This window comes from Pelodiscus sinensis, chromosome 13 (assembly GCF_049634645.1).
Source record: "Pelodiscus sinensis isolate JC-2024 chromosome 13, ASM4963464v1, whole genome shotgun sequence".
NCBI lineage: Eukaryota > Metazoa > Chordata > Testudines > Trionychidae > Pelodiscus > Pelodiscus sinensis.
In genome coordinates, this window is record NC_134723.1 from 18,373,141 (window position 1) to 18,386,753 (window position 13,613).

Genomic DNA, 13,613 nt, shown 5'->3' on the forward strand with positions numbered 1-13,613 from the left:
ATTGCCCTGCATCCCTTCAATAAGACCTGCCGCTCCAGAATTGGGCTGGTCAGCCATCAATGGATCCACAAATAGGAGGGTGACAGGAAGACGTCCCACTCATTATTGAGTGACTGCCAAGAGACAAACACATCTCTTCTAGAGCATGGATAGAAATCTACATGGCTTGTAATTTGGAATGCATTAGGATCAAATGTGGATCTATTTTCCTTTTCTATCATGCTAACAAGAGGCAACTATTTTATAACAATGTGTTCATGCTGCCACGGCATCTTGACTTAGCAGATGCAGATGAACATAGATATTTCTGTACCCACCCAACTCTCATTTGTTTAAATTTATGCTCCACTGCCTCAGTTAGAGCAATGTTTTCCAGATGCAGAGATGGCTTTCTTCCTTCCTTTCCTTTAATGCTCCCAGTGCAAAAATATCACAACTCAGACACCAGGGCTATCCACCTATACAAGAATCCTTTTCTTTAGAAGTTAAATAGGCCGTGATTGCCTTTGTGATCTTAATTTTACATCACTCATTTTTGGTCTGTCATTTTTTGAGGCTTCATTTCTCTTTGTGAAGTGGTGGGCTGCAGAAGAGTTTTAGGGGTTCCTAGACCATCAAACAAGAAGGGTTCTCTGGGATCAGCTACTCTGATCTCCTGTATAACATAAGTCAGTGGACTCCCTCCATCTTTCATACTATGGGTGGGGGATAGCTCAGTGGTTTGCGCATTGGCCTGCTAAACTCAGGGATGTGAGTTCAATCCTTGAGAAGGCCATTTAGGAATCCAGGGCAAAAATCTGTCAGAGAAGGTACTTGGTCCTGCTGTGAAAGCAGGAGACTGGACTTGATGACCTTTCAATGTCCCTTCCAGCTCTAGGAGATAGCCATCTCCATTCATTTTTTTTAATACTTAAACTAGAGCATATTCTTTAGAAAAACATCCACACTGCATTTTAAAATTGCAATGAGAGGGTATTCATCACAACCCTTTGTAAGTTGTTATAATAGTTAATTGCCATCACTTAAAATTTTTCATCTTATTTCCAGTCTGAATTTGTCTAGTTTCAGCTTCAGGCATTTAGATCTTATTATTCCTTCATCTTCTGACCTGCCGAGCCTACGGTCTAATTTTTGTTCCTCTTATAGATGGCTATACATTGTGGTCATATCCCCCCTTAACCTTCTCTTTGTTCCACTAAATAAGTTGAGCTCCTTAAGTCTTGCATTTTAAGGCTCTTTTCCCATCCTTCCATCATTCTCATGGCTCTTCTCTGAACCCTCTGTAATTTAACAAAGCTCTCCCTGGGTTGTAGACCGTAGAACTGAACACAGTATTCTAGTAGCAGCCCCGGTGGGGGTAAATATAACCTCTTGACTCCTCCATGATATGTTTTCTGGAGATCATTCTTTAGTGTCCATGTCAAAGGTGGTTGTGTAGCCTATATGTGAGAGTCTAAGCAACCCTGCCCATCAATATCTGAGGCTGGATTTTCCATTTGGCTCTTCCACAGGTGGCCAGCTCCTGTAAATGAAGCATGTTCAGCTTCCCTGTGCCAGAACAGAGGCTCCCGGGTTGGTCAATTAAAATAGCAGAGCAGCACCTGGGGCTATAAAGATTCAGGGAAAATCTGGTGTGGGGAGGAAACAGACTGGGTGAATCAGAGCTGCCTGCATGAGGAAAAGAGGCAAATGAGAAATACCGTAGCCAAAAGATTACATGTGGCTCCTGGGAGAAGGCTGAAGGCAGGTGACTCAGAGAGCCTTAAGAGGGGCTTGCTATTGATATCCTAAGAGAAGAGAAGAGAAGATCTGAAAGGCCAGAGCAGCAGCAGGTGTTTCCTGCTGAATTGTGAACTTGAGCTGAGGGCTGAAGGCAGGGGAGCAGTGGAGGGACTTATCTGCTAATATCACCAGGGCTGGAAACCTGCATGCAGGGGAACAAGACAAGGCCAGGGGAAGAGAGGGATGGGTTCCTACTGGAAAGGGAAGAGCTTTTCAACTGGAGTGACTCCCTTGTCAGAGGGACAGTGGAGGATTGCTAGAGTCACATGTAGTGGAAAGTAGAATTGTGTGTGGTATGTTGGCATCATTTCATGGGATATGTCCACTGGGGTGATAAATGGACCATGTTGCGGACTTGTTATGAGCGGTTTTGCTCTGTTTTTGTGGTGTTCTGGCCCCAGGGAAGGATATTCTGGGTCAAAGATGCTCATGCGAAGTTGCTGGTGACTCAGAGGAAACTTAGGCAGGAGTACATGTTGTACTGTGGCCTGCTGCAGTATGGTTCTCTTATGTCAGATCTTCGAAGTGCCAATTTAATTAGCATTCATTCAGCTTCAATATACTTGTCACAACAAAACTTCACACTTAAACATCTAGTAGCAAGCATTACACTTTTGGATGATGTTAAAAGGGAAGTAAAGTCTTGCCAAGTGGCTGGTCTTCATCATTACAATATTGATTAGAGAGAGGATTTTGAAAAATATAGCGTAACACCAGTAGGTGGAATCAAACCTCAGACTTCTGGAACTTAGTACATGAGCTTCTACTGCATGAGCTAAAAAAGCCAACTGCTGCTCAGCTAAGGCTGTAGAACAGCCTCATTAGTCTTTCTTTAAGTGGCCTTAGTGCACTAGGTGGGATTGTACACCACACCCAGGAGATGTATGGTTTAAATACTTCCCCTAGCTGTCCTGAGCTTCAGAGACATCCCAAAAATAGATGTGTGGGTTACAATAGTCTCAGGCTTCAGCAATATACTGGTCTGACTAAATGACTTAAAGATGGATCCTAAGTTCTTTAGCACAGTGAAGTGTCCAACAGTACAACTTTCTTTATTACTAATCAGAAGTAGAACTGACTTTAAATTGCAAAATTTTGATCTTGTTTTTTTTTTTCTCTCACACACACACATAGTGAGTCTGATTTTAATTGCTCCTGAATATTCAGAACCCACGTTTAGGCTTGTGAAAATCTGTACTCAAAATTGTCTTTGTTGAATTCCTGGCATTAGAACATTCATTGTTAGGTGCCAGAAATCATTTACTGCATCTCCAAACCTTTGTGAGAGGACAGCACATCAGCCCAGTCAGAATAATTTCAACGATGCAGGCAGCTGCCAGACACTGCTCATTGGCTGTCTCCAGCAAATTCAGGGATTTAGGTGCATAGTTTTCATTCTGCCTTCCCCACAGCAACTAGCTCCTCTCACGTAGGTTTAAAAGGGAAAAGTAAAAATGTTTTGTAGCTGCATTTTACAAAATGTAGTAAATTAATCTCTAGCATCTAAAAACCTACAACAGAAGGAAGTAAACACAAACTCTGACCATACCTGCAGCCCCCTACTTCCTTTCTGTTGCAGTCAAGTCAGACCACGCTAGTAAAAAATATGTATCCTGCCCAGGTTCTACCCATTGATCTCACTGTGCTCCTGCTGCAGCTGTGTACTTAACTTTATCAGATGAGGGTTTACAGCCTGAGCTGGAGCCATAGAAACTGAGTTGCTGTTATGAGGAACCACTTTATAATCTCCATTCTTACACTCAAGTGAAATATCTAGCAGAGTGCATGCACATATTATCAGTAACTGCCATTAAAAAGGCAGGTTTCATCTACACTTTAAGATGGAGAGGGTAAACTATGGCATGTGGGCCACATCTGGCCCCTCAGGGCTCTTAATACAGCCTATGAGATTACTGGTTCAATTGTACAATGAGGCTAAGGCAGGATCCCTGCCTGCCATGGCCCTGTGCTGTTCCAGAAGCACCTGGCATGTTCCTGAGACCCCTGTACGTAGCAGGGGGCAGGAGATTTCTGCACATTGCCCCTGCTTTAGGCACTGCTCCCCACAGCTCCCATTGGCCAGGAACAAGAAACCACAGTCAATGGGAGCTGGGGAGGCGGTGCTTGCCATGTGTATAGCTACCTGCCCTCTCCCCCTTCCCCCACCAGCTAGGACAGTGGTCCCCAACGCAGTGCCCGTGGGCGCCATGGCGCCCCCCCGGGGCATTTATGTGCGCCTGCCGAGTGATCAGGGCCAGCCCTGCCCCAGGCGCGCAGCGCATGTGTGATGCCGGCCCTGGGCAAGTGGCGCGGGGCGACCCCACCCCTGGGCGCATGGTGCATGGCACATGGGCGGCCCCGCCCCTGGGTGAGCGGCGTGTGAGTGGCCCCATCCCCGGTTGCCCAGCAGGTTGGGTACCACTGACCTAAGACATGCCAGCTACTTCCAGGATCCATGTTGAGCTAGGACAGGCAGCATGGCTTAGCCTCACTGCATTGCCACTCCAGAAGCACCTGAGGTAAGTAGTGTCTGCCAGAACCCACACCCCATCTGACCTCCTACCCCAACCCTGTGCCCCTACCTCAGCCCTATGTTCATGGCCTACCATACAATTTTCCTACTCAGATGTGGCCCTTGGGACAGAAAGTTTGCCTATCTCTGCTGTAAGACCATATGGTTCTCTCTGAGATGACCAGAGTTTTCCTCTATGTTTAAAATAGGACATAGCCTCTGTTAGCAACTGATGTTTTGAAGTGGGGTTGCTCTATATCAATTACATTATTTGAATTTACCCTGGCTATTAAATAATAAATTTACATAAAATATTTGAAATTTCTATTAGATTGTAAGCTATTTTGGGTAGGCACCATTTTTATTTTGTGTTCGTACAGTGCCCACCACAGTGTTACCAGATTTGCCCAATACTCTGGGGTATGCTCATTTATCAGGGTTACCCTTATGGGACTGGGGGAAGGTTAACAATTCTATCCGTGTGTTGTTGGTGCTTATTTGTGCTCTCATATGGAGCTGAATTCTCCCTGCTGCCAATTCCCCCTCCCACTGGAGCTCTCCTGCAGGAACTAGGTTCCTCAGGATGGGGTTCTTACCACCTTGGCAACACACACAGACACTCACACCCACTAATCAGAGCACATCTGAGAGGACTGGGTAATCAGCACTCACAAGCTGACCCCCTCATATGTCCCTTGACTCAGCTGGCTGGGTTTCACAGCAATGCCACACTGCACCCTCATGTGCCTTTGGACTCCGTGGGCTGAATTAAACAGCACTTTAAGCTGCCATCCTCATAAGCCCCCAGGTTCAGCACCCCCTATCCCCACTTTCACACCACAGTCATTCACTGGTAAACCACACGATGAGCAAACCCCACAGGATTTTGGGCACTACAGGGATCTTTTGCTTGGGTACAAGAAGCGTTGTTGCAGAGCAAATGGGGAAGCCAAAACAACACCCCTCAAGGAAGAGTGAGCAAAAGAGAAAGAGAGAGAGAGAGAAGCAACCAGCTTAACAATGAAAGTGATTTATTTCTGAGTAGTGAATAGATATCAAAAAGTTACAATATTAAATCTAACAATTACAATATTAAATCTAAATTGAAACTGATTACAAACGTTAGGTAACCATATAACAGTTTACGTAGGGCAGGGTCAGGAGGCTATGCTTAGAGAGATAGTTGATGAGAGAGAGAGAGAGAGAGAGAGACCTCACCATTCCACGAAGCTTGCACTGATCGGGGTTCCCAGATGATGATGGTATCTGGGGGATCCAAAGGGCAGGAGACAAGCAGAACAGAGCCCCCAGCACAATCAGACAGGAGATGAAGAAGTCTCAATGGAACTGATGCAGTTTACGTCCAGGTATCAGAATAGTTTTTCTTGGGGCAAGGTTAGGTGTTTATATAGGGATAGTTCAAAGAAAAAGAGGTGAGACAATAGAGACTGATCACCCCTGATTATGGGTGATGTTCCTTGAACAAACTCACAATGCAACTAGGCAGTTTCAGTATTTTAGATGTCAATAGGATTGTTAATAGAATTGGTCTGATAATGACTAATTTGGGTGTGAGCAGGCCTGGGTTCATTAGCATCTGGAGCAGGGATTTTCCATCAGGCAGTGCTTCTCTGCTTTCGGTGTCCCATAGTTCACTGCGGTTCCTGCCTTGGAAGAGCTGCTCTCCATTCTGTATGCTAATGAGATATCCCTCTGTTCCATCTTTAATGCAAATGAAGCGGGGGTGTTTCCTTAATTGTATCACCCTTGTCTGAAGCAGTTTAGGTGTGTCTTCCCTGGCCTTTTCATTGCTTTGTCTTTGATTCTAGCAGAGGCCTGAGGGAGGGGGATGGTTTTCCATGAATGTCACTCCCTGGCTCCCCAAGAGCACAAGGCTGACAGGTGACCATGTTCTGGTTCCCCAAGAATCACAGAGTTGGTAGGTTACAACAGGGAGTCCTGATCTCTCCCCTGGGTTCAGAGGCACTATCACAATTCAAATATAATAATAGCACACTAGTAGCCAAAGGCTCCTGTCAAGACTAGGCACTTGATATGCTGGGCTCTCTGCAAACACAAACAGAAAAAAAAAGTCCATTGTTTATGTAAACAGGATAAGGCATCAAAGGATATTTCAAACTGAACTGTAAAAACTGTAACAAAAACAACTAGCAGTCCTGTGGCACCCCATAGAGGCTAACAATTTTTTTTAATCACGAGCTTTTGCGGGTAATGGAAATTACTGAATGTGAGGTACACATAACAGCAAAAGAAGTTATTTGTCAGTTGTAGGACCAGTGTTAATGAAGCTAATTAAGTCAGGATGTATCTCATTCACAGCATTTGATGTTGAGATATGAATATCAAAAGGTGGGGAAATTGCCTTTGTGGTGCATTAACTAGTTAAGATCTTTATTCAAGCCTAAGTTGATAATATTGAACTTGTAAATGAACTCCATTTCAGCTGTCTGCCTCTGTAATCGGACGATAAAATTATTTTCTAGAAGGATGACTACTTATGACCTAATAAATGTGCTAGTCTCTAAGGTGCCACAGGACTGCTCTTTGTTTTTACAGTACAGACTAACATGGCACCCCTCTGAGACTATGAACTATTAGCAACAGAAATAATTTATTTCTTCATATTAACAACCTATTTTGCATATTTGTGCACATCCGTGTACAGCCTATTGCTTTTATTGTATTAAAAAGGAGCATTGTAGAAATATAATCCCCTCCTTCCAAAAGCATGCTGGCATACATATTTCCCTTCATTGTATCCCTGGTTGCTGTTTCTTTGCCACAACACGCAATTCCAATCCCAAAGCCAGACATGTGGCTTCCTTGAAATCCTTCCTTGCCAATTCTAATCTGTAGCTCTAGTGGCTTCGCACCCATTTCGCTCAGTGAATTTTGTATCCTGAATTTTAGAGAGGTCTCAGTCACTTGTGTTTATCTTTGCCCAATTAGGGGCTGTTTTCTGCAGAGTTACCACTGATGTTTCTTTATTTAAATGTGACTCTGCCAAGGGAAGAAAAGTGCAACAGACATGCAAAGGAAGAAGATGTCGTTCATAGCATTATATTTTTTCTGGGGTGACTACAGTGCCAGGAAAAATGTGCACACTATTAGTAATTTATTTTTCTGTCCCATTTGACTTTTTTTTTTTCAAAACAGGAATTCCTTGCTTCCTGACTTACTAATTAAATCTCTTTACTTACAGCAAACAGCAAGGGCTTTCAATGCCATGGTGTATGGCCAACTAATTGTAGCTTCATAGCAGGAAACTTGATAGGGAAATGACTGCTTGGCTGGTTTTATTTTAGTGTGCATGAGCTTGTTTAACTTTCATATACAAAGAAGCAGGTGTCTATTATTGTCGAAAGGCATAATAAGTGCATAATGCTGCCGACTCATGGGAATAGATGAGATTGCATTTTGAGCCTTCCACCTACTGTGGGATTATACATGACAGCGCTGGTCTGGAAGATTACTGTCTTCTCACTAGCCCCATTTAAAATTCAAGATTGATGTTAAGGTGATTCCATAAAAGGAAAATATGATTTTTTTTTCACAAACCCATAAGTCCCTCAGTTGCTCTTGAAAAGTTTACCATATAGCTGAAATAAAAAAATGAAGCTAAAATGTACATGAATTATTTAAAGCATATTTGTTGAGGTTGTGGGCCTTCTGATTGTGAAGAGGAATAAGCTTATTTTGAAAGTTATTTTGAGAGTTATTTATTTCAGAATAAGCTGGTGGTGTAGATGTAGCCTAAAGGTGTGAGATTTAAAGCAGGACATTTATTATTTCATTTGGGGAATATCTGAGGAATAATGCAGCTAAGCTACTTTACATCAAAGTCAGCTTCTTTAGTCAAAGACGTGGAATAGCTATTTCAGGATACTGAAAGTATCCCAAAACAGTGCCACAGTGTAGACGCACCCTGGCTATGTCTACATTGGCCCCTTTTCTGGAAGGGGCATGCTAATTTTTCAGATCGTAATAGGGAAATCCGCGGGGGATTTAAATATCCCCCGCGGCATTTAAATAAAAATGTCCGCCGCTTTTTTCCATCTTTTAGAAAAGCCGGAAAAGAGCGTCTACACTGGCCCCGATCCGGCCCGATCCTCCGGAAAAAAGCTCCGGAGGATCGGGCCGGATCGGGGCCAGTGTAGACGCTCTTTTCCGGCTTTTCTAAAAGATGGAAAAAAGCGGCGGACATTTTTATTTAAATGCCGCGGGGGATATTTAAATCCCCCGCGGATTTCCCTATTACGATCTGAAAAATTAGCATGCCCCTTCCGGAAAAGGGGCCAATGTAGACGAGCCCCCTGAGTGTCTAAGGCTAAGTCTACACTTTGAACATTAAAGAGCTGCAGCGGCAGCACTTTAAAGTGACAGTATGGCCATGGCACCAGTGCTGGGAGAAAGCTCTCCCAGGATATGTCTATGCTAGGAAATAATTTCAAAATAAGTGAAATCGAAATAATAAGTCCTGAAATAACAAAATCGAAACAGCACCTCCACACTATGGGGGAGCTCTGAAATAGCTCAGAATTATTTTGAAATAGCATGTCCACACTGATTGGAGCCCACCTTGGATTTAGAGCCCCCAGAAGCACTCTGGGGAGGGCATCAGGAGGGCAAACACTTCCTGTGGCTGCTTGGTCAGGCAGCTGTGACACATGCTTTCAGGGGCTCCTCTCTACAGCCGTGCCTCACATACCACTCCTCCACTGCCTACCCCCTCATGGGACACCAAACAGATGCCATGTGCTCTGGTTGCTTGTGCGGATGCCACAGCACTGACATCATGGAGCGAAACTGCTGCAAAGCAGTGTCAGGCTCATGGGCCTCATGCTCATGGGGCAGTTCATCCACACTGCCTGCCTGATGATACAGCAGGATGACGACCAGCCTGAACTGGGGGACCCCTACACCCAGGTCCTGGTGCTTCTGCAGCTGCAAATGCCCCTCAATCTCCTGAACACTGTCAAATGCTGCTTCTGGTGGAGGGAGACAAGTTTGCTGGTCCTTCAGCGATGGGAAAACCAGAAGAGGCTCCAGAACTTCCTCATGCACAAGGCCACTGTGAGCTGGGGTCTGCCTCTTGCTCACAGCTTAGCTTTGCTGTATGTTAGCCATGTTTTGTCCATTGTTAGCTAGGCCTCAGACCAGGCCTATGCTGCATGGGCTTATGCACACAAATCGACACAGCACACATCACTGAGCACACACGCAAGCAGCCTTCTGATTATCATCATCAACAGAGCCAGAGACCTGTGAGGACACCTCGGCAGTAAATCCCGACCCTCCTCCTGAATAACAACAGCCATCTTTCTGGAGCTCTGCAAGTGCCTCACCCCTGCCCTCAGGCAACAAGACATCTGACTGCAACCCACCATTCCCGTGCAGAAGTGTGGAAGCTCACCAAACCGGACAGCTACTGCTCAATCAGGAAGCAGGTCCGTGTGGGGAAATCCACATTCAGGGCCATCAACAACATATTGCCTATGTACGGTCATCACTCTGAGCAAAGTCAACACCATCCTGGATGGCTTTGCTGCAATGGGCTTCCCCAACTGAGAAGGGGGGCTATAGACAGCATGCACATCCCTATCCTGGCTCCCGACCACCATGCCTCAGATTATATAAACAGGAAAAAGTACTTCTCCATGGTGCTGCAGGCCCTGATGGACCACAAGGGCAGTTCACGGAAGTTATCGTCAGGTGGTCAGGGAAGGCGCATAAAGCCCACATCTTCCAGAACTCCTGCCTGTTCCAGAAGATGTGCATTGGCACTTTTTTTTCCCTGAACGCACCATCAGGATCAGGGACGTGGACATGCCCATGCCCATGTGGATCTCGGCCAACGGAGCCTACCCCTTGCTCCTCTGGCTGATGAAGCCCTAAATGGGCAGCCTGGACCCCATCAAGGAGAACTTTAATGATAGGCTGAGCAGGTGCCAGATGGTTGTGGAGTGCGCATTCAGCCTCATGAAGGTGAGGTTCAGGAGTCTCCTCACCTGCCTGGACCTCAGCAAGTGCAGCATACCTTTCAGCCTGCTCCCTGCATGAGACCATGCACTCCATCACCAAGGTGAGGGAGAAGGAGCACATGACCTTGTGCTGACTTTCCAGCTGGTCCCAGGTGGTCTTCCACAACCTGGGGACAAGCAGGCATGGGAAAGTGCCAACCAGGCCAGGAGCCTATGGGTGGGAGGAAGGGACAGGGTGGCTCAGACTCCTTCTGGGTCCCGCCCATGCCGGATCTGGCACTGGTGGCATCCCACAGAGAGAGAACTTCTATCCCTGCTCATTGGAGATGGGGGTTTGCTGGGAGAAGGTATATGTTACCAGCAGAGGCTGCTTGCTGGAGAGAGTACTACCGGAGTCCCCTTCTCGTCCTACCCCAGGTTTCCATGTAGGGGATTGGTCTCCTCCGCATCTCTGCACTAGCCCAGGAGTAGATGCTGCCTGAGTGCAGGCATGAACCTATGCCATGTGCAGCACTGCTGTGTGGTTCTATCACCCCACCCTCTTTAATAGTGGATTGTCATGGGAAGGTGTCCCACCATGGAGTAAGGCAAGCCTCTCCAGGAACCTTGTGAGAAGGACCGAGGGGATCCTGTGTGAGAGCATCATGGGGCTGAGTGATCTGGATTGGTGCTCCATGTGCACCCACATGCACACGCTGTTGTGCAACGCCCAGGCTGAGTAAGCCAAGCAAGGAGCGCACAGCCCCTCACAGCCAGCCCCGCCTGCCCCCATGTGTGTATAGGGAAATTATAGAACTCACCTGAAGTACCTTCCTCAGGTTTGTCTGATGCCTGGGAGACATCCTGGATGGGGGTGAGGACCAGCTCCATGGTAAGGAACAGCTCCTGACTGGCAGGCATGATTATTTGGCTGGCCTGCTCCTCCTCTTCCTCCACAGCCTCACCCTTGTGGAGGCTGACACCGAGCATGTCCTGGCCGCACTCAGTGACAACGGTGGGGGAAGGTTACTGCCCCCCCTCCCAGAATGGCATTGAGTGGCTCAGAGGGAGTGCTGGGGATGGCCAGGTTTCCTGTGCTTTTGCAGTATAGCACGGGGCTGGCAAGGCTGTCCTCGTTTCACAAACCCTTTTCCTGCAGCCTGCTGCTTTAAAAGCGCTGCAGGAGAAGGGGAGCAGTGGAGCTGGCAGGTGTGGCCAGAGTGGCCACAAGTGTAGCTGTGAGAGGCCTCTGGAGGCCAATTATTTCGAATTAGCAGCAGTGTAGCATCCACACTAACACTGTTTCAAAATAACAATTTTGAAATAAGCGTAATTCCTCATGGAAAGCAGGAATAATTATTTTGAAACTAACAGCCCGTTATTTCAAAATAACAGGGAGGGAACATTTTGTCAATATTATAAAGCTGCAAAGACATGACCAACTGAAAAGTTATAGTTCTGATGCCAGTAAATCAGTGCAGGGATCTGGATCTTTTTCACCACTGTCCTTTTTCAGAAGTTGAAAGTTATACGTAAGATGAAGCACATAAGAGTATTATCCAGATAGACACTATAATGAAGGCAACACTGGAATGATCTCAAATTCTGTTTTCACTGACTTTTTTCACTGAATCATGAGATTGGCCAATATGAAACATTTTTTCAGGTAGTCCTGTTGCAGCTAATATGAATTTATCCAAATGAAATAATTCAGAAAGGATATTTATTCATAGATGACTTGATCACAGAAGTTGAAGGCAGCTTTCAGGAGCAATGCAGACTCAGGTCACTGAAGGAAGAGCTGCTCAGGGTCAACATGTGCTTTAGGGTCATTTTTCTACTACCTCATTTTTAAAGAAACTTGTGCAAAATGCTGACTTTGGGTAACACATTCCATCCAAATTCTGGACAAGTCTTCTGAATTCATTGAACAATAGAATCCACAGGTCTGTGCCAGTGTTCCACCTGCAATCAATTAAAAAACTAAGAACTAAAATAGTGGCTTTGGGAAGAATCTCCAAATATCATTATGAAGCAATCCTCTCTTGCTGGTTTACATACTGGTGTCGACAAACTCCACAGGGAGCACCATCCAGCAGTTCATCAAAAAGAGTAGAAGCGAAGAAATGGGGGAATCAAAGATCCAGTCTGGGGGGAAAATTAATCTGTTACACAAGCTATGACAAAATGTTGCTCTGGCTTTCAGAGTGATCCTTTAGCGTAGTGTAGTATGTGTTTTGACTATCATCCTCTGCTATACAGGCAGCTGGGATTTAAAGGAAATAACCTACATCAAATGAGTTCTCTCTGGCAACCACACTGGATGTTTCATCAGCTGACTGCGGTCTTATGATGCCGACTTTCAGAAGTGGTTTAGTGAATGAGAGCAACATCAAAGAAAGTGCTGCTTGGTCCTAGGGACTAAGGCTAATGATGTGCTACCACAAAAAATAAATAAAAAAAGGCTTGGATATTTATATAAAACAACAAGGTTGGAATGATCCATGCTAACGCTCTCCAGAAAATTCTGACTGTGTGATGGCATAGATGTTTCAAATGGTCTGTGGAAAATCTTGTTTCAATGTTATTCTGGTTAATCTCTGTGTGTTCATTTTCATTTATTTTGCTGAATATACTCTCTACATTTTTTCCCTCAAACTGTTACATTTGCTTTATACATACATAATAGAGGACACTGCACAAAATTTCCAAATGCTAAATAAAATTATATACAATATTTACAAGTTTATAGTCAACATTTCACAAACAGAAGTGCGAACACAAGATTTTTCTTAGTATCTTTGGGAAAACTTGCACACACAAACTACCCAATCCTGAAGGAGTAACCAGCTACTTTCCTTCTTGCATTCATGTGTTTTACAGAAGTCAGTAATGCTGGTGCATCTTGCATCTAATATAATAAGGGTGCTGTTTAAAGAGTCATAAACAGAATTGCATGTAATAAAAAGTATAATAAATATTATTTCAACTGATGTTCTACTTTGAAAAAAGCTACTTCAGAAATGATGCAATGTTTGTCTAACTCAAATTAGCCCATCTTGCAGCAGAAATGATTTCTAAAAGCCATCCCTGCATGCTCACCCAAGGCTCAACATGGGCTCGGTCTTGAATAGGGACCTTCACCAGAGAGATTTTCAGGCTGAATTCTGAATTAAGTCATCTCTGCATCCCCATTGTCTGCAAATTTGGCTCTGTTCTATCTGTGAAAACCCATCTTACCTTGTTTTCAGGACAGAAACACCAACTTTTAACAATTTTGAAACTGATAAACATTGAGGCTGTGTCTAGACTGGCAAGTTTTTCTGCAAAATCATCTA